The sequence below is a fragment of the Thermobia domestica genome, chromosome 3 (genome assembly GCF_964235325.1).
Source record: "Thermobia domestica chromosome 3, izTheDome1.hap1.1, whole genome shotgun sequence".
In the NCBI taxonomy this organism is placed as follows: Eukaryota; Metazoa; Arthropoda; class Insecta; order Zygentoma; family Lepismatidae; genus Thermobia; species Thermobia domestica.
Window position 1 is genome coordinate 458850 of NC_137456.1, and position 23799 is coordinate 482648.

General features: G+C 30.5%; 1 protein-coding gene across 1 annotated transcript in view; it reads left to right on the forward strand.

Moving 5' to 3' along the window:
• Window positions 1-23276, forward strand: part of LOC145682369 (uncharacterized) — a 52384-nt gene extending 29108 nt beyond the window's left edge. Inside the window, exon 3 of the mRNA XM_081753946.1 lies at window positions 23144-23276. The gene's annotated coding sequence lies outside the window, so the exon portion shown is untranslated. The remainder of the gene's footprint in view (window positions 1-23143) is intronic.
• The last annotated feature ends 523 nt before the right edge of the window (window positions 23277-23799 follow it).

Here is a 23799-nt window from a genome sequence, read left to right on the forward strand (position 1 = left end):
TTCTGTGGTTGAAAGATTTAATCGAACACTTAAGCAGAACATGTGGAAGAGGTTCACAACACAAGGGAATTATAAATGGATAGAGATATTACCAACACTAGTTAAAGAGTATAATCATCAAATTCATAGAACAATTGGTTTAAAACCTATAGAAGTTAATAAGAAGAATGAGCGAACAATATTGGAGAAAGTGTATCAAAAAGAATATAAGCGTGTTAAGCCCAAATACAAGTTAGGTGATCATGTTCGTATAAGTAAGTCGAAAGGGTTATTTGAGAAAGGATATACACCTAATTGGTCAACAGAAGTATTTGTTATTAGCGAAGTTATTCCATCTAATCCGCCTACATATAGAATTAAAGATTTACAAGAAGAGGATGTGCAAGGTAGATTTTACGAACCAGAACTATTAAAGACGAAACATAAGGATGAATACTTGGTAGAAAAGGTGTTGAGAAAGAAAGGTGATAAAGTATATGTCAAATGGCTAGGGTTTGATGATTCGCATAATAGTTGGATAGATAAGAGTAATGTTGTAGTGTAAATATAGATGTTTGTCTTGTATGGTTATTATGCCATAAAAGGTTGGTTTAAATGAGATAAGGGGGTAACGAAACGATACCCCCATAACATATATTTCTAGCGCTCGTATTCGAGCTGTGGAAATTATCAAAAAAGGCGATGGGGACGATTCTACCAACCGCTCATTTGTGTGGGTAAAAACTCCGAAAATGATTACTGCAACAAACTTCGAAGTCCCTCGGATCCTAGGAACTTCAGAAACTTATCTTACGCAGTAAAACTAGCTGGTAACAAAAATGAAGTTAAAAATAAAGATTTTCTATATAATAAATATGAGTACTATGGATAATTCTCTTAGTTTAAACGATATTTGTTACGAGCAGATCAAGGATCAGTATTGGTATGGTCTGTATGGTGACTTCAAGTTGATTATATACGAGTACAGGATATTTCAACGCTACTAAGATGTGTCAGAGTGGTGGTAAGAGGTTTGACAACTGGCTGAAAAATAAAGATTCTAAAGAATTATTGGAATACTACAATGAAAAATTAGCTTCCTATAATTGTAGGAGGCTAAATTTAACGTATTATATAGAACCAAAAGGTACAAACGAGAAAGATTTATTAATTTCTGGCACATATGTATACAAAAGAATTTTCCTAGCTATTGCTTTTTGGACATCACATGACTTTTACGAAAAATGTTATGTAATCATCGAAGACTATTTCGTTTCTAATTTTAAACAGATTCAAGAAGACCAAGAAGAGTTACAATCAAGAGTAGAAGAGATAGAACAACAAATGAACGATTTAAGAATAGAAAACACAAGACTTAGAGAGATAGCTGCAGAACATACAGAAGATCCAGGGAAAGTACACAAGCTAGTTATTATTAAAAAGAACCTCACAGCTGGTCAGCTTCAAGACATAGTAGACAAGTACGACACAGACAAACACGATCAGGTTAGGCGTTACGAGTCATACAAATTTTGGGTTGGAAGGGTTCAGCAGCGAAACATCAAAGCAAGACTTCAGTGCCTTAAAGAAAAGTACCCAAGAATGTCAGTGTTATCAGAAACCAAAGATCCAAACTCAGTCAACCTCCTAAACAAAGTCAAAGAAAAATATAGCTGTGTTGTTTCGTATGGTTGTCACGTGGATATTGAAGGAGAAGACGACGATGAGTTTGTTGTTGATTTGTTTTTGAGTATAAGGTCATAAGTGTCTCAATTGTATTTGTCGTTGTTGAAAAGGTTCTATGGCTCGTCCATCAAACCCAACTAAACAAGGGAACTAACTGGGGGTCTACCAGCACTGGACCCCTTTCAAACATACAACTTTTATGGTATAATAGTCATAAAAGATAATTAGTTATTTTTGGTAGCACCGATCGGAGCTCCCTATCTGTTAAGTATTTTCTCGCATCTAAAGGTACAAACCCCCGAACGGAAGATTTTCCGGTTGCAAAATACACCATCATGACACAAAACAAAACATCAGAAGACAAGCTCATTTCAGAAAAGATAAGCGGTCTAGACCACTTCAAAATTCCCCCGAAGCTGGGAACTTCAGAAACTCATCTTAGACAGTAAAAACTAGCTGGTAACGAAAATGAAGTTAAAAATAAAGATTTTCTATATAATAAATATGGGTACTATGGATAATTTTCCTAGTTTAAACGATATTTGCTACGAACAGATTAAAGATGATTACTGGTATGGTTTGTTTGGTGATTTCAAGTTGATTATAGATAAGAGTACAGGATACTTCAATGCTACTAAACTGTGTCAAGATGGTGGAAAGAAATTTTATAAATGGTTAGAAAATAAACAATCCAAAGAGTTAATTTCTTATATAAAGTCATTGCAACGAATTCGTGGGAATGACTTTAAGATTGTTAAAGGTGGGCAATTAGGTATTATACGAGGAACATATGTTCCGAAAGAGTTAATACTTGATATAGCAAGATGGGTTTCACCAGATTTTTATATTAAATGTAATGAAATTATTATTAATTACTTCACTCAGGAATTTAGACAGTATCAACAAGACAATGAAGAGTTGCAAAAAAGAGTAGAAGAAATAGATCAAACAATGGAGAGATTGAGAATTCAAAACGAGAGCTTAAAAGAAATTGCAGCACCATATACAGATGATGTTTCAAACGATAATTGCCTAATCATATATAAGAAGAAAAAACCTAATGATCCTTACTCTTATTATGCTATCAGATGTCAAAAGAGAAGTCTATATAAGCCTCTTAATGGAGAAGAAGAAAAATATCCGAATCATGTAATAATATACGAAAAGTTTAGAGATCCTAACAGTATTAAGCTATTTAATCTAATGCAACAAGAACTAGATATTCGTAAAGGTAAGGGTAATGAGTTTTGGACGTCCTTATCAGAAGAAGAATTGGTTAAAGAAATTGATTGTTTATACGATAGGTTATTATCTGATAATTAAAGTTACAACTGGGGTCCACCAACACTGGACCCCTTTCAAACATACAACTTTTATGGTATAATAGCCATAAAAGATAATTAGTTATGCATTAACCCTCTGCTGCAACAGAGAATGCTACATTCAACATATCACCTAAATTGGGATTATTATGATATTTTCTTATTATAGCTCTCCAATCCACAAAATATTTATATGCATATATGAAGTCTATAGATAGGTCTTGATAAGTTGAAATGTTAGTCCAATGAACTCTACCTTCGAACTCTGCAATAAATTCTTCTGTTAAATTTTGAGACATTGAAATCATTTCCCAATCTACTTTGTCAGCGTAATCTCTTATAAAGTTTTCTGATAATTGACGAGTTCCAGATATGTACCACCAATTAACTCTATCTGCATGTTCTCGTATAAAGGCTTCAGAGAGTTCGTTTTTGTAAGATATAGCATCAAAATCAACTTTATCTATAAACTCATTAATAAATTCTTCAGATAGCTTTTGATTATACGATACTTCTTTCCAATCAACTCTATCTGCAAATTCTCTTATAAAGTCTTCTGATAAGTCTTGGCTTCCTGAAATAATCTCCCAATCAACTTTATCAGCTAATTCTCTTATAAACTCTTCCGATAAATTTTTCCATAAACATATTTCACTCAAATTAACTTTCTGCAGATATTTGCGTATGAAGTATTCTGTAATGTGTTCATAGTTATATTCCTCCTCATAATCATCATAGCCTATAGATAGCCATTGCTCATCAGTCAGTGAATCTAATATTTCATCAGACAAGTTCATAACGTTCGCATAGAGAATGTTTTGCGTAAGAAATGAGTTGTTTTCTTTAGTGGCCTTCTTGAACAAATGATCTAACATACCTATGGACACGCTAAAATTTATTTTGTCTTTATCATTATAACCGCCAATATCTAAATATTTACATACACAATCAAATATAGGTTTGTAAGATAATATTTCCTTAGCACTAGTCATGTTTGTTTTTATTCTTAGATTTTTAAATTTATTTCATTTTTGTTGGTTTTCTATATAACAAATATGGAGAAAGATTTTGATTTATTACATGATAGACTTGAACTAATTCATCATGATCTTAAACTCTTAGCAACACTACTAGAGAAGCAAATACTGTTAAAGGAAAAAGAGTTATTAGTAATGCAACAAAAAAACATCTGATTTGAGTAGTGATGATGAATACAAATATGGTAGTGATGATTATGATGATGCTGCTGATGATGATGATGAGTAAGCTTACAAAAATGATTCAGTTTTAAATGTGTATATGTGACTTTGATGGGTTAATCCCATGAAAGCCGTGTTCTAATACAACGCTTAATATGTAGACAATGGCAGGAGTGTACAATGTTAAGCGTTGTACTAGGACAAATGAAAATGAACTGAAATAACCCGGTGAAGAGTACTAACGAAGATTTTCTATATAATAAATAAGATGAGTAATTATAGTAAATTTACCGTAGTAGAGTTAAGGCGACAATGTAAAGAGAAGGGAATCAGAAGATATTCCCGATTAAAAAAAGCAGAACTGATAGACCTTCTTAAACAACATGATGATGAACAAAGCAGAAGACAGATTAGAAATATATTCCCCTTTAAACAAGAAGTAATTGAAGAACCAAGAATCAAAGTTGAATCACAACCAATCGATGTAAAACTTAAAAGCACAGCATTCAAATCAAGATTAGAAACATGGAGATTTACAACAACTTATAAAGAACATGATCCACTAGAACAATATATCACCTCAACATCAAAAGCTTTAATAAATAGATTGAACATCAGCTTACAAAAACATGGGTCGTTAAAGGCTAATCTCCTAATAAGCTGTCAATATAAGAAAGGTAAAGAGATTCAAAACATTTACTTCAACATTAATAACAAAGAGGTATTCCAATCAACCAATCTAAAAGAATTCTTAAGTGATGCTAAACAAATATTACGAGCAAGAATGGATGAGTTCCAAGCTAGAGGTTCTGGATGGGCTCTTACAAATATAAACTACTTGGAGTTAGCTCTTAATAAATATGCACCATATAGAGGATCATCATATATAGAACTACCAAATGAAATCAAAAGGAAAAAAGCTATCAATGTAAAGAACAAAGGTGAAAAATGTTTCTTGTATTCAATTGCCTCTGCATTGCATTCTGTTGAAAAAGACCCACAACGACCACCAAAGTACAATCATATCGTTATAGACTTAGAAGAAAAATTAAAAGATATTCATTTTCCTGTAAAACTAAGTGACATCCCAAAAATTGAAAGACGACTCAATATATCATTTAACGTTTATACATATAGTGATGATGGAAAATATACAATATACGTTTTATATCATACTAAAAACAAGAAAGACATCCATGTGAATTTATTATATGTAAAAGAACAAACTAAAGACCAAGTTAAAACACACTATTGTTGAATTAAAGATCTAAGTAGATTAGTAAGCAGCCAAATAACTAAATGGAGAGCTCGAAAATACTTATGTGATAGATGCTTGTTATATTTTTACTCACAATGTGCATTAGATAAACACGAAAAAGATTGTTCCACTCACGAAGCTGTTAAGATAGAAATGCCACTGAAAGATACATACGTTGAATTTAAAAACTATCAATTTACGATGAAGTTGCCATTTACGATTTACGCTGATTTTGAATGTCTGCTACATAAGGTTATGGGATGTAAACAATGTTATTCAGAAGATGAGTCATATACCAAAAAATATCAACAGCACAAACCATCTGGGTTCTGTTACTATATTGTAAAAAGTGATGGGAGTAAAACTAATCCTGTTGTGTATAGAGGTAAAGATGCAGCGAAAAAGTTCATAAGAATGTTAAAGAAAGAAGCTAAACAAATATCAAACATATATAGTCAAAATAATGAATTACCATTAACACGTAAACAGATAAAAGAGTTCAACCAATCCGAATCCTGTTCTTACTGTAAAGTAAAATATACATCAGAAAACCACAAAGTTAAACATCACGATCATATAACAGGAGAGTTTGTAGCTGCATTATGTAACAACTGTAATTTGAAAGTTAGAATACCTAAGTTCGTACCTGTGATTATACATAACTTATCTGGATATGACTCTCACTTGTTTATAAAAGAGCTAGGATGTAATAAAGAACAAATAGAATTAATACCTAATAACGAGCAACGCTACATATCATTCAGTAAAAAAGTTGGAACTATCAAATTAAAATTCGTAGATTCATTTAGATTTATGGCATGTAGTTTAGACAAATTATCATCAAACCTAACGAGAGAACAAATGGTACACACACAACACTTCTATCATGATGAAGAACAATTTAACCTTGTAACAAGAAAAGGTGTTTATCCGTACGATTATGTTAACAATTGGGATAGGTTTAGAGAAAGAAAATTACCACCAAAGGAAGCATTCTACAACAAGGTTAACAACACACATATAAGCGATGAGGATTATAAGCATGCAAAGAAAGTGTGGAAAACATTTAAAATTAAGAATCTCGGACAATACCATGACTTATATCTAAAAACCGATGTGTTGTTATTAGCAGATGTGTTTGAGAACTTTAGAGAAACATGTCTTAAAGCTTATGGTCTCGATCCAGCTTGGTATATGACAGCACCAGGTTTAGCTTGGGATGCAATGTTAAAGATGACAACTATAAAACTAGAGTTATTAACTAATTACGATATGGTCTTGATGATAGAGAAAGGTATAAGAGGCGGGATTAGTCAATGCTCAAAAAGATATGTGAAAGCAAACAATAAGTATATGGAAGATTACGATAAGGATAAAGAAGATTCTTACTTAATGTATCTAGATGCCAATAACTTGTATGGGTGGGCAATGAGTCAATATATGCCGTATAAGGGATTCAGATGGTTAAGTGAAGATGAGATAAGAGAAATAGATTTCACAAGTATACCTGATGATTCTGATACTGGTTACATATTAGAAGTTGATCTTGAATATCCTAAAGAATTGCATGACTATCACAAAGACTACCCATTAGCACCTCAAAACATGTGTCCACCTGGTTCAAAACAATCAAAACTCTTAACAACCCTATATGACAAAGAAAAATATGTAATTCACTATCGAAACCTAAAACAATGTCTTTCACTTGGATTAAAACTTAACAAGATACACCGAGTAATAGAGTTCGAACAATCAGATTGGTTAAAGAAATATATTGATTTAAACACGCAGATGAGAACTAGAGCAACAAATGACTTTGAAAAAGACTTTTATAAGCTCATGAACAATTCAGTTTTTGGAAAGACTATGGAAAATATTAGAAAGAGATGTAAACCTATAAAAATAGAATGTGATCCAACAAGAGTAGAAAAACTAATTGCTAAACCAAATTTTAAAGATAGAATTATTTACACTGAGAATCTGTGTGCGATCATAATGAATAAAACAAAATTAACTTTCAATAAACCAATATATGTTGGAATGAGTATCTTAGATCTATCGAAATATTTAATGTACGACTTCCATTACAATGTGATGAAACCAAAATACCAAGACAAAATAGAAGTATGTTATACAGATACTGATAGCTATATATACCATATTCAAACAGAAGATGTGTACGAGGACATGAAAAACTACATTGATTACTTCGATACCAGTGACTACCCTAAAGATAACAAATATAAGATACCGCAAATCAATAAGAAAATACTTGGTAAGATGAAGGATGAGATTAAAGGCACAATCATAGAAGAGTTTGTGGGTTTAAGAAGTAAGATGTACAGTATAAAAGCACCTGAAATAGATTTAGCAGATAAAGACTTTAAAGGTAAGTTCGATAAAAAAAAATGTTGTAAGAAAGCTAAAGGTGTTAAGAAGAGTGTTGTGTATAAAGAACTGTCATTTAACAAGTATAAGGACTGTTTGATTAGCCAAAAAGAATATTATAAGATTAATTTGATTAGAAGTTATAAGCACGATTTGTACAGTATAGAAGTAAATAAGCTAGCTTTAAGTTGTGTGTATGATAAGAGATGTGTTTTAAAGAATGGGATAGATACTCTACCATGGGGACACTATAAGATAGAAGAGAAATAGTTTTAGATTGTAAGTTTTTAGATGTAAGTTTTAGATGTAAGTTTTTATGATTTTAAATGTCATAAAAGCATATGCGCAGTACAATTACCCAATCTCGCTTTATGCTATCCTTCTGTGTTAAAGTTCAATGGTCAGTGGCGGATATGTAATTTTTGGTAGTTAGGGGGTGGAGGGGAAAGTGCGCTAGTAGTTAGGTATACAATCTACTATAATGCGTGACAAAATGTATCTATTTTTAATAACAAGTTCGTTATGTCTGCGTACAGACACCCTGTAACCATCATCAAGCTGTACCCTGATATCCATCTTCCCCAACACAGCGAAACTCATTTCGTTATCCAAATGACATTTTGACAAGCTATGTTTTTTTGCTTTTTTCAGGCAAATGTTTCAAGTCCCGTACACCAATTTTAGTCCACATATCTTCTCTACCGAACAAAATGCACGGAAAGCAAAATAGTTACACGACACCCACACATCCATTCCCACTTTTCGTACACGCTTTTACTGAAACGTCTATTGTACGTTCTATTTTTATCTTTGAACACTTGGTTTATGAATAGCTCTGGTCTTGATGGGCCTAATTCTTTTGCTGAAAGACGATCTTGATAATCTAGGTTTTTAGTTTGTAAGTATCTTACCTGATTCATCTCACACGAATTATGACACTACACAAATTAAGCACACTACTCACACTGACTCGGCCGGAATAAGCGCTCATAAGACCATAGAGTTTTTTCTTTTTTTTTAAGCCCGCTCGCCAGTGTCCGCGCTGTCTATTTCATTGTTAAGGGGGTGGCAGTTTCATTCGGTCGGGTGCAAGCAATCGCGAACACATTTCAAGGCAGGTTAAGGGTTGACATGTTATGAACAATTGTTAAGATGGGGGATAAAGAAAAGAAGAAAACTACTGCAACAGTAAACGACTACTAAATTTTTAACAGAAAACAGAGTGACCATTCTTTTGAATCCTGCCATCGTTGAAGATCAGTAGCGTGATATTCAGGGACGTATTTAACATTTTTGCCGCCTTCGAGCCATTGTAAAAATGCCGCCCCGTCAATAACAATAAATTAAATACCAGTATAGCAAGGGCGCCCATGTTGTGGTTTCCAAGGGAGGGCAAGTAAGTAGTATTCATAAAACCAGTTTGGGGCCACTTCCTCAAACCAGGCTTTTTTATATATGAAATCCCCCAGCATAGAATCTAATTATACACATCGAAAATTACATCTTCCCCCCACATTGACCCCATACATCTTCAATTTACTTTTATTATATATAACCATAAAAGAATTTTACACCTAAACTTACATCTAAAACTTACATCTAAACATTTCTTAAACTTTCTATTCTTCGCTTTTCTTTTTCTTGTCTCCCTTTGATATAACTATCCATTAGTTCTTTTAGCTTTGTTAGTAAATCTAATTTCCTTAAATCTATCGAATAATGACCCCAAGCTAGAGTATGTATCCCATCTTCTAATATGTATCTTTTATCATCGTAAGAGCTTAAAGCTAGCTTGTTTTCTTCTACTGAATATACATTATGTCTTTTACTCCTAATAGTATTTTGCATTTTATATAATTCATAATCTTTTAAGACACAATCTTCGTAATCTTTGAAAGTTATTTCTGATTTAACAATATTCGATTTTATTCCTTTTGCCTTTTTACAACATTTGTCTTTATCAAATTTACTTTTAAAGTCTTTATCTTCGAGGTCTATTTGAGGTGCTTGTATTGAATACATCTTTGATTTGAGACCTACAACTTTTCCTATGATTTCACCTTTCAGTTCATCTTTGAATTTTCCTAATACTTTCTTGTTAACTTGTTTTATCCCATATTTGTTATTATCTTTGTAATCAGATGTATCTAGATGCTCATACATAGCTTTCGTATCCTCATATACATCTTCTGTTTCTATATGTGCTATAACCGAGTCTGTGTCACTCATTAATAGTTTGACTTTATCTCCATATTTATTCTTCAACACATTGTAATAGAAATCATATAGACAAATTTTAGATATATCCAGAACAGACATCCCAACATAGATAGGCTTGTTAAAAGTAATTTTTGTCTTATACATATGAATAGCAGCTAGATCTTCGGAAAATATAGTTCTATCTTTAAAAGTAGGTTTAGCTATTAGTTTCTCTGCTAATTCTACATTATGTGCTAGTCTTATATCTACTCTCTTTCTTATGTTTTCCATAGTCTTTCCAAATACTGCATTATTCGCTAGTTTATAGAAGTCTTTTTCAAAATCATTCCTTGCATGCGACCTAAGTTCTGTATTTAATTCTATATATTTCTTTAACCAGCCTGATTGTTTAAATTCTAATATTTTATGTATCTTTTTAATTTTGAGACCTTGTGACACATAGAATTTTAAATTTTGATAATGTAATATATAGTTTTCTTTATCGTAAAGTGTTGTTAATAATTTTGGAAGTTTCTTGTTGTTTATATAATTTTCAGGAGCTAATGGCAAATCTGAATGTTTATTATGAAGTTCTTTTGGATACTCTAAATCGACTTCTAGTATATATCCAGTATTAGACTCATCGTCTGTCTCTAATATTTTATTTATCCAGTATTTATCATTTACACCATTAATAACCTTTTTCCATTCGAATTCTCCATAAGGCATATGATGATTCATAGCCCATCCATATTCGTTATTTGCATCCATGTACATTATGTAAGAACTTTTCTCTTTAGGATTATAATTTTCTAGATACTTATTATTAGCTACTGCATATCTATTTGAACATTGAGAAATTCCACCTCTTATACCTTTTTCTATAAAGAGCAGTTTATCATAATCAGTTAACAATTCTAATTTTTGTTGTGTCATCTTTAACATTGCATCCCAGAAGAAGCCTGGACTTGTGAAATACCATGCAGGATCTAATTTATATGTATTAAGAGCTGTATCTCTGAAGTTTTCAATAATGTCTGTTAATTGAAGTACATCTGTTTTGTTGTAGAATTGAGTATATTCTCTTAAGGTTTTTAAATTGAATATCTTACAGATTAATAGATGATGGTTATAATCCTCGTCACTTATATCTTCTCCTGTTAATCTATTCTTAAACTTGTATCTAGATAGTGGAACAGGTTCATCTAGTTTTTCAGGTGAATCAGCATAATCATATGGATAGATACCTTTTCTTTTTACTAAATCAATTACATTTTTAGGAAAGAATTTTAATGTTTCTCTAAATTGTTCTGGTTTTAAATTTTTTGCTAATTCAGCTAGACTTCTTGATAAAAATCTAAACGAATCTACAAATCTTAATTGGATTGATCGTTCTTTATTTTCTTTATTCTTGTATTTTATCGTTTTGGAGAATGTAATATACTTTTCTTCTGTGTTAGGCATTATAGTTATCTTTTCTTCTAATTCTCCGCCTCCTAAACTTTTTATAAATAGATGTGTATCGTATCCAGATAAGTTATGAATGAACACAGGAATAAATCTTGGGTTTGTATATTTTATGTTACAATAAGAATGAGCAGCTCCTCTAAATTTTCCAGTTAAATGATCATGATCAGCAACTTTGGTTATACATGATTTTATATTGTTTATAGTCTTTTTCAATTCTTTAGTACATTCATCAAGTATAACTTCTATATCCTCCTTTTGCTCTTTTATATCTATTAATATGTCATCTATATCATCAATATCATCATCATCTTTTTTCATATACAATTCCTCTTCTAGATGTTTATAACCTTCTTCGATTTTCTTTTTTAAATAACTAGTTAAAATATTTAACCTATTTTCTTTTCTAATAAGCGTGGAAGTTCTTCAAAAGTTCTTTCACAAATATGACATTTTTCAGATGATTCATATATATTTCTTTCTTCTTCTGTAAGACGATTCATAAGTTTATAAGTATCATAAATCTTTGCAATTTTAATAGCTTCTTCTTTTAATTTTTCTACAAATACATCTGATACATTATCTCCTATATATTCTACTGGTTTGCTTTTATAAGAATCTAAAGTGCTTTTGACATAGTATGTAAAACTATTTGGTTTATGTTCTTGATATGCGTTTGAATAAGATCTTTCTGGATCAGGTTGGCATGTAATAATTTCCTTTAATAGTGATTCAAAGTCAGCAATAATTGTAAATGGAATTCTCAAAGATCGTTTATAATTAATAAATTCAAGTACCTTATTCCATTCTTTTGGTAAAACGATTTTTGCAGCTGAATATAATCCACAGTATTTTTCATGCTCTTTTAATAACTCTTCTGATTTAAAATGCTTAGCGAAACATCTTTCACATAGGAATCTTTTATGACCATCTTTAGTTATTTGATTGCCTACAAGCTTCCACAAGTCTTTAATCCAACAATAATGAGTTTTCACTTTTAAGATATAACAGATGAATATGTTTTTCTTTCTTTTCTTGTGCGATTCGAAGTGGAAAGATTGAATAGTTATTATCAAAACTAAATACACTAATGGAAATATCAGTTCTTTTTTCAAACTTGGCTATATCAGTGATTTGTACAGGAAATGGAATATCTTTAAAAACATCTTTAAACTTATCTTCATGTTTTTTATATGTAGAGATCCTGTCTCCATGTTGCCCATGTTTAACTGGATATAATGCAGATATGACTGAGTATAGGAAGCACTTTTGATCATTATTCTTTATATTAACACATCCTCTTCTCTTCTTAATCATGTATGGAAGTTCTATGTAAGAGGAACCTCTCATTGATACATACTTATTAATTCTTAATTCTAAAAAGTCTATAGAATGTAACATCCATCCAGATCCTTTACTTTGAAACTCTTCCATTTCTCTTATGAGTTTGTATGAAGCTTCTTTACAGAAGTCATCTAAATCTGTAAATTCGAGTATTATTTCATTTGAAGTTTTAAAATTATGTTCTTGTATCGTATTTTCTTTTTTAAATTTACAAATAAATGACATATTAACTTTAAGCGCATTGAAAAGTTTAAAACTGTCGTTGATTTTATTTTTAACAATCCTACTACTTGCACTTAAGAATTTCAAAGGATCTTTATATCCGTCAATGTTTTCTATTCTAAATGTCTGTAATCTATATTTCAATGTTGTTTCTTTCAATTCAACTTTTAGCTTAGGTCTTTTCGGTTTCGGTTCTTCAATTACTTCTTCTTTAAATGGGAATATATCTCTAATCTGCCTTCTGCTTTGTTCATCATCATATTGTTTAAGAAGGTTTATTAGTTCTGCTTTCTTAATCGGGAATATCTTTTGATTCCCTTTTCTTTACATTGTCGTCTTAACTCTATTACAGTAAATTTACTATAATCACTCATCTTATTTATTATATAGAAAATTCTACTACTCAATTTTTATCTTCGCCGAATTATTCCTATTCATTTTTTGTACTATTTTTAGTTCCATATATCCTAATACAACGCTTAACATTGTACACTCCTGACATTGTCTACATATTACGCGTTGTATTAGAACACGACTTTGATGAGAATACCCCATCAAAGTAACATATACACATATTAAAATTAAATCATTTTTGTAAACTTACTCATCATCAACATCATAATCATCACTACCATATTTATATTCATCATCACTATTCAAATCAGATGTTTTTTGTTGCATTATTAATAATTCTTTTTCCTTTAACAGTATTTGCTTCTCTACTAGTGCTGCTAAGAGTTTAAGATCATGATGAATAAGTTTAAGTCTATCATGTAATAAATCAAAATCTTTCTCCATATTTGTTATATAGAAAACCAACAAAAATGAAATAATTTCAAAAAATCTAATAAAAACGAATATGACTAGTGCTAAGGAAATATTATCTTACAAACCTGTATTTGATTGTGTATGTAAATATTTAGATATTGGTGGTTATAATGATGAAGACAAAATAAATGTTAGCATCTCCATAGGTATGTTAGATCATTTGTTCAAGAAAGCCACTAAAGAAAACAACTCATTTCTTATACAAAACATTCTCTATGCAAATGTTATGAATTTGTCTGATGAGATATTAGATTCACTGACTGATGAACAATGGCTATCTATAGGCTATGATGATTATGAGGGGGAATATAACTATGATCACATTACAGAAGACTTCATACGTAAATATCTGCAGAAAGTTAATTTGAACGAAATATGTTTATGGAAAAAGTTATCGGAAGAGTTTATAAGAGAATTAGCTGATAAAGTTGATTGGGAGATTATTTCAGGAAGCCAAGACTTATCAGAAGACTTTATAAGAGAATTTGCAGATAGAGTTGATTGGAAAGAAGTATCGTATAACCAAAAGCTATCTGAAGAATTTATTAATGAGTTTATAGATAAAGTTGATTTTGATGCAATATCTTATGGAGGTAAACTCTCTGAAGCCTTTATACGAGAACATGCAGATAAAGTTTCTTGGGGACGCTTATCTGGAACTCAACAATTATCAGAAAACCTTATAAGAGATTACGCTGACAAAGTAGATTGGGAAATAATTTCAATATTTCAAAATTTAACAGAAGGATTTATTGCAGAGTTCAAAGACAGAGTTCATTGGCATAACATTTCAAATTTTCAACACCTCTCTGTAGAGTTTATATATTTATTTAGACATTATGTAGATTGGAGAGTTATAATAAGAAAATACCGTAATAATCCTGATTTAGGTGGTATATTGAATTTAGCATTCGATGTTACAGCAGATGGTTTGTTTAATGTTTAACTAATTACCTTTTATGACTATTATATCATAAAAGTCGTAACCTTAATTATTAGATATTAACCTTAATTATCTTTTATGATTATTATATCATAAAAGTTGTAACTTTAATTATCAGATATTAATCTTAATTATCAGATAATAACCTATCATATAAACAATCAATTTCTTTAATCAATTCTTCTTCTGATAGTGGCGTCCAAAACTCATTACCTTTACCTTTACGAATATCTAGTTCTTGTTGCATTAGATTAAATAGCGTAATACTGTTAGGATCTCTAAACTTTTCATATATTATTACATGATTAGGATATTTTTCTTCTGCTTCATTAAGAGGCTTATATAGACTTCTCTTTTGACATCTGATAGCATAATAAGAGAAAGGGTCATTACGTTTGTTCTTCTTGTATATGATTAGACAATTATCTTTTGAAATATCATCTGTATATGGTGCTGCGATTGTTTTAAGATGATTTATTTTCTTTTCTTGTTTCTCATTGTTTATACGTAATTCATTCATTTGTTGTTCTATTTCTTGTAGTCTTGTTTGAAGCTGATCGTTGTTAGTAAGGTATAGCTGTTGAAAGTTTTTAACGAAGTAATTGATAATTATTTGATTGAATTTAAGATAAAACTCTGGAGATAACCATCTAGATATATCTAGAATCAGTTCTTTACAAACATATGTTCCTCTTAATTCATTCCATATTTCTCCTTTGCCACCTGCTACTTTTCTAATAATTTCCACAGCTGATTTACCAGCGCTGGAAATGTATGCTATTAGTTCTTTAGATTCTTTATTTTGAAACCAATTTTTAAACTCTATACCACCATCTTGACACAGTTTAGTAACATTGAAGTATCCTGTACTCTTATCTATAATCAACTTGAAATCACCAAAAACACCATACCAATAATTACCCTTAATCTGCTCATAACAAATATCATTTAAACTATACGAATTATCCATAGTACTCATATTTATTATTTAAAAATAATTATTTATTTCATTTTTTATTAGCTTTTATGGTTATTATTCCATAAAAGACAAACATTTATATTTACACTACAACATTACTTTTATCTACCCAACTATTATGTGAATCATCAAAACCTAGCCATTTAACATATACTTTATCACCTTTCCTTCTTAACACCTTTTCCACCAAGTATTCATCCTTATGTTTCGTCTGTAATAGTTCTGGTTCGTAAAATCTACCTTGTACATCCTCTTCTTCTAAATCTTTAATTCTATATGTAGGCGGATTGGATGGAATAACTTCACTAATAACAAATACTTCTGTTGACCAATTAGGTGTATATCCTTTCTCAAATAACCCTTTCGACTTACTTATACGAACATGATCACCTAATTTGTATTTGGGCTTAACACGCTTATATTCTTTTTGATACACTTTCTTTAATATTGTACGCTCATTTTTCTTGTTAACTTCTATAGGTTTCAAACCAATTGTTCTATGAATTTGATGATTATACTCTTTAACTAGTGTTGGTAATGTATCTATCCATTTATAATTTCCTTGTGTTGTGAACCTTTTCCACATGTTTTGTTTAAGTGTTCGATTAAATCTCTCAACAACAGAAGCTTTCTTACCACTATAGGTTGAGTAATGATTAATCTTATTTTCCTCCATTAACTTCTTAAACTCTTTATTATAAAACTCTTTACCTTGATCAGTTTGTAAGTTATTAGGTTTTCTCGTTTTTAATATGGATTCAAATGCTTCTGTAACATTCTTACCACTCTTATCTTTAACGGGAACAGCAAACGCATATTTCGAGAACACATCTATAATCGTTAGCAGATACTTATAACCTTTATTTAATTTAGAAACACCTTTTAATACTCCACTATCCATTTCAACAAGATCAGCTTGCCAAAGATCATCAATACCTTTTATAACTATACTTAATCTGTCAAAGTTTTTTCTAGATGGTTTGTGAATTTCTTCTATAATGTCTTCTCTAACACCTTTACCTTCTTCTAGTCAATCGGGCTTTTTAACGAATTGAGTTTTAGTAACACCACATACAGAACAAATACCTTTCTTTAGATATCTTCCATTCTTTGTTTGTTCAATTCTAATGGTATCTTTCTCCGTATCTGTTAACTTCTTACACTTAACACAATACATCATTATTTATTGTATAGAAAATCAACAAAAAAAATTTAAAATTCATCATTACCTAATACTTGATTCGTTTTTATCTTCTATTTCTACATACATAATAATCAATAATAACTTACCTTCTTTCAATTCAGAATCTTCAGATGGTCTAATTGCTAACTAATCATTTATATTAAAGTGTAATGGAAAACTTTCAACTAAAACGTCATTTAAAAATAAGTCTATAAGATGTTTATTAAAACTCGATTCTATATGCATTAACCTACCTTTATAAAGAAATTTGTAGGCAGCAGCTAAATTATGTACAAAAAAGACTGGTTTCCCAAGATCATCTTCTGCCAATCGACATGGAACTTCAACAATTTCTTTTCTTGCAAGTAAACTCTTTTTTCACTAATTCAAGCTGTTCTAATGTTACAACATCTTGTTTATCAATATCATTAGATACATTACCAAAAATATCCATATTTATTATATAGAAAACGTCTTTAGGAAAGCTCTCTTTCTATATACATCACAACAAACAATAATTGACCTTCTTCCATAGCTGAATTTTTATTTGGTTTAATCGTTATTATATCATTCTTCTTAAAACCAAAAGGTATATTTTCAATCAAAGTATCACCTAAATATATGTCTAAAAAGTATTTATCCAAACTTAATTCCATGTGCATTATTTTCCCATTATAGAGAAATTTGTAACCGTTAGAGAGATTAAATATTCTAAAGATTGGCTCCTTAACGTTTTTAGCTCTTAATCGATATAGTAGAGACATGGTTTCTTTTTGCATAATCAATCTAGTAGTATCCATCCTAATCTTTTGAAAATCTTCTTTCTTTATGTATGTGTCTTGTAACGTTTCTAATGCATCTTCAAATCGTTTTCTATCGTTCTCTAATTGGGTTTCTATTGATCTAAGTTGACTTACGCTAACAACATCATTTAAATTCTCCAACAATTTTAATTTTTCTTCACTAATATCAACATTATCTTTTCTATCTTTAACATAACCAAATATATCCATACTCATTTATTATACAGAAAATGTCCATCCTAGTTTTTCAAAACATTTCTTTAACATCTCTATTTGTTTAGATGAATGTTTAAAATCAATATCAACATGAACATCGTGCTCTTTTAACAAATAGTACAAAACACATTTTAAGTTAATAAACAATACTCTTTTCGGATACAGTTCTTTAAAGGTTTTGTATAAGTTTTCGAAGTCGTCTATGTGTTTCTTCCATATGTCGTAAGTTTAATGGTTTTTGATCGGTAAGGTGATGGTGTATTAAATAGACATCATCATAATATTTTGTGCATTTGTTTTTCTTTAGTACTTCTAGAACATCTTTTGTTGATATTAAATGTTTTGATATATCTCTAAATTCATCATTTAACACCCTGAACACCTCTTCAGGAATAATTCTATACTGTAAAGCTTGTAAACGAGATAACTGTAACTTAAATCTTTTTATAGTATCATACCATGGTTTTCTTGCGCAAGCTCTCATTCCTTCACAAGTACTGTAAACAAAACCATTCATTACAGAACAATTATCACAAATATATGTACTCCTACTTCTTGTTAATGACTTACTACCACAATTACTGCATTTTAATGGTCTAGAACTATAATTTTTCAACAACTCCTTTAAGGTAATTATTGGATATAACTTTACCAACTCTTCTTCCGTGTACAAAAATTTAGGTATTAACATTTTCCATAACTGAACAACTGTATATGCGTTGTTTCTATCTTTTAAGTCTATCTTACTAACATCCCGAAAATACCAATTAAAATTAAATCTAACTAGTGCATCTAGTTCATCCTCATGCTTCTCAAGATAATCTAAAAATCTATTGTGTATAGCTTCCATATTTATCTTAAAACAAAACTTTTATGAATATAAACCATAAAAGTACTTAAACTTAATAATATTTAATCATTTTTAATCATATACATAACATCACTAAAACAATACCCTTGATTTAGAAGATTTAAAACCTTAACACAAAGATGACCACATATAACTGAACTAAAGTCTTGCATTCGTTCGTCATTGTAAAATAAGTTTTCGATACCAAGATATTTTACTAGTTGTTTAGGAGGAACACCGCCATAAGAATCGAACACGTACTTTATGTTGTTATCTTTCCAATAGCATATCCAATGAGTACCAATGTTTTCTGATTTATCAAAGTTAACTACACCACATTCATTTATATAGGGTTTTTGTGGAAGTTCATCACTCATAAATACACCTCTAAATTGTTTTATCTTTAATTCTTTAACCAACCTCTCTATATCGAAGTTGGTCAATGGTTTTAGTTTTTTGACTTCTTTGGTTTACCTGCTCCCTGATTTTCTTCCATAGCCATATTGTGTCTTTTTTGTTCTTCAAGTTCTTGTTTATTCTTCTTAGCATCCAGTACAGTTTTAGTAATCGCTGCTGCACCACCTGCTAATGAGCCAACTGCTCCTAAAGCTGCTAAAATGGCTGGAATTGTAAAGATAAAACCACCCATATGCTCTTTCTTAATCTTTTTCATTTGTGCAGTAGTTAAAGTTAAATCCATTCCTTTACCTTCTTTAATTTTCTTGGCTTTATCGTTAAGTTGTTTCTTTGTTAATACATGATCAATATTTAAATCCTTTAGTTCGTTATAAGGAACACTAAACATACAACCTTTAATAGAACACATCTTCCTATTTATTTAAGAGAAAATCTTAGTTTGTAAAAATACAGTTGTTGTTGCTCCACCAAAATCAATTAAGGAATCATTCTCATCTGTTATCTCAAAATTGTCAACCTTGTCTTTGGATATAGGGAAAAATAATGGATAAGTAGGCTCGTAAATAATACTATGTTTGAACTCAGCATCTGTTTTAAATGATGTTAAAATTCCTGTTTCCCTATGTGTATATTCTGTATCTTTAACAAACATGCCATCTGCTATATTACAGTGAACATTTATAGTATCAAACGGATGAAACTTTGGCAACTTACTTCCAATATGTGTTTTGTTCTTTTCTAAAACTTCAAAAACATTAAACCCGAGGACAGTACCTATACTCCCAATTGTAACATCATTACTATCAGTTTCAATCTTAACTCTATTTCTTAAATGATCTTCTGATAATGTTATGTTGATGGATTGAGATTTTAAATATTCATTAAGTGATTTTAAATTATATTGACCTTCTGGTATAAAAACTTGTCTATTACCATATGAGAAACTGTTTTTTTCTGTTGTTATGTTTGGAGTTAGATATGTACTGTAAAACCCAACTAGTCCTATACTTAAATAGTTGCTACTGTTGTCTAATACGTAATGGAGTTTCTTCTTTAAAACAGAAGTATCACTCGTTAACTTAAATACCTTAGCCATTTATTATATAATAAACTAGCAGCGTTCACCCCGCTTCGCTGGGGTCACCCCGGAACGCAATAAACTTTGTTACTTAGATAATTTTTACTTTTTCGCTTTCAAGTGATATGATAAAAACCATAGAAGATTGGAGTAAATGTTAACATTATATCGCCTGTCATTTATGTTAACCCGCCGAGTGACACGGTCATGTGGGTTGCATATAAATACGGTTAGATTTAGCTATGATGAGCTAACAAAGGATTTGTACGTTATGGACACTTGAATGGTCAATTATCTCAAGACACTGGTAATTGAAAATTAAAGTGATATGATAAAAACCATCTAGGGTCCAAATCTTAATAACCCCCCAAAAATGAAAGAAATTGGTTCAGCCGTATTAGCGTGATGAGCTAACAAAGGATTTGTACGTTCTCTTTTATATATATAGATGAATGAGTTTGATTTACCTAGAGATATTCCAAGAGAGAAAGTAATCAAGTTAATAGAAGATGTTATTCAAAAGTTAGAATACAGTTTAAAGAAGAAAAAGAGAAAACTACGAATTGTTAAATATGCATACTACTCTTTGATCACGTTATCAGTCATACTTTCTGCAACAACTGGATTTATTAATATTTTTATACCTGTAACAATTTACTCAATATTAACAAGGTCTCTTGCAACTGGAAGTGCTATAATAACAGGTTTATCTTCTAAGTTAAACATAAGCAAAAGAAAAGACGAATATAAAACCATTGTCACTTGTATTAACTCATTTAAAGAACAGTTAGAGATGATAATAACATTAAATGGTGAAATGGATAACGAATATATAAAAGATACGTTGCTTAAGATCAGAGAACATCTTAAAGATATAAGATCATAAAAGAGTCGATTTTCTCTATAATAAATGAGTAAGAAAACTATTAATTGGGATGTAAAAGAGATGATAAAAGAAACAACAGTTAAGAAAAGAAATGGAGAGCTTATACCTGATGATATTCGATGCCTTATCGTGGGTTCATCGGGGTGTGGTAAGACGTTTTTGTTATTTAACTTCTTATTACAGCCAGGTTGGTTAAACAATAATTACTTCTATATATATTCTAAAAGCATGAATCAGCCAAAGTATGAGCAGTTAAAAGATCGATTTGAAAAGGCAGAACTAAAGTTTAAGAAACAAATAGCAACGTTCTTAAGCGGTAATGATTCTATTGTACCTATTGATGAATGTGAAAAATACTCTGTAGTAGTGTTTGACGATTACATTTTGGAAAATCAAGATACTGTTCGAAATTACTTTACAAGAGGTAGGCATAGACATTTAGACTGTTTCTATCTTGCACAAACATATTCAAAAGTACCTAAACAGCTTATAAGGGATAACGTTAACTTCCTATGCATATTCAGACAAGATGATACTAATCTTAAAGATGTGTATAATGAGTTTGTTGGAGGAGATATGTCTTATGATAAATTTAAAGAGATATGTTCAAAATGTTGGCAAGAAGATTATGGTTTTATAGTAATTGATATGACAAGGAAGGTAAACAATGGTAAGTATAGGAACAAGATAAAACACTTCTTAAACGTTTGATGTTTATTGACGTTTATTTATGTTCTTTGATGTTTATTAACGTTTATTTATGTTCTTTGACGTTTATTGACGTTTGTTCGTTTTCTATATAATAAATGGATGAGAAAGATATTAATAAGAATATCAAGTTAAAGGAGTTCTTGATAAAGGGCTTCAAATCTTGGAAGAAAGAAAGAGCAGGTATATATGATAAATTTAAAACACAAGAGCAACCTGTAATTGATGCTATTCAAAACTTGGGAAGTGAGATCAAAGAAGTAGCAGAACAAAATAAAAATCTAATAACTGAACTTGTTCCAGTTGTACATAAGACGGCTTCAATAGATCCTAGTCTACTAGAAACACCTAAAAAGATAACTTATGATAGTTCCCCAAGTAGTAGTGATACGCCTATAACGGGAGAAATAAAACAAATGAGAAAACAAATTAAAGACAAAGTTGAAGGAGTAGAGCTTTTAACAACAGCACAATCATTTGGTAAGATTGCAACGAAATATTATAGTAAAAGAAATGATAGTGTGTTTGGAATAAGAACTGTAGAAGAAGATGGAAAAATAATAAATAAAATAGGAAATTCTGAAGTTAAAGTGAATGGCGATGATTTGATAATTAATGGTAAAACTTATAAGGGAACAGAAGGTCTATGGGAATTGTTAACGATGAATACTAATAAAACCATTGAAGATTATGATGATGATGATTTTGAACAGTACAAGGAAATAATAATAGAATCAGATGCTGCCTTCCAAAAATATAATCGAGATAAAAAAGTAGCATCTAATAGAGGTTCTAAGTACATTAATATTATCAAGCCTATTTGGGATAATTATATTAAACCATCTTTACCTCCAACTCCTAAAAGGACTGGTGAAGGAATTAAACAATATACAGAGATACCTAAAGAATATATATGGATGGATGATGTGAGAAAGTTAATTGATCGGTTAATAGTTATAGATGGAGAAGAAAAGGCTGGTAATAATAACTTTTATAATGAGAAAGTAGGTATAGTGAATATGATTAATAATAAGCTTTCACAATTTATTCCTAATGATCCAAAAGGTATAGGTTACTTGATTAAGATCTTAAATACATTACCACCACGATTCTGGAATGATAAGAAGCTTGGAAAAGGATTAGTAAATGATTTGATTAATAAACTCCCATTTGAATTACATATTCCAGGTTTCAGATTTTGCGGGCCTGGGACTAAGCTTCAAGAAAGGTTAGAGAGAGGTGATCAAGGCATTAACCCATTAGATGAGGCTTGTAAAGAACACGATATATACTACAGAGACAATAAAGATACAGAGTCAAGACATATTGCAGATAAGGAACTAGAAAGTAAAGCATGGAAAAGAGCATTTAGTAGTGATGCGTCAATTGGTGAACGATTAGCTGCTTTTGGGGTTGGTACTGCTATGAATGCTAAGGTTAAGTTAGGATGGGGATTATAAGTTTTTAATTGTTATTATGTATGATTCTTTTATGGGTATATCCCATAAAAGCGTTGTTTCAAGATTTTCTGTATAATAGATGGATAGTGTTGAGAGTTTGAATGAAGCTAACAAAGATATTGAGTTTGATTTCGATGTGGGGGATGGCTTTATACATCCACACAAAGCAGATTGTCATATGACTTTTGAAGTTGTTGGTGCATCAGTCAGAGGAACATTTGGTGCAAATGATACTATAAAACTTGTAGATAACTTCTTACCATTCTTCTTTTCTCAAATTGAGGTTAGAAAGCATGGTGTTTTTATAGATAAGATTGAGCTACCAGGAATAACATCAAAAGCTATCGGAACATTAAAGATTTCCAAACCAGAAGTTGAATATCT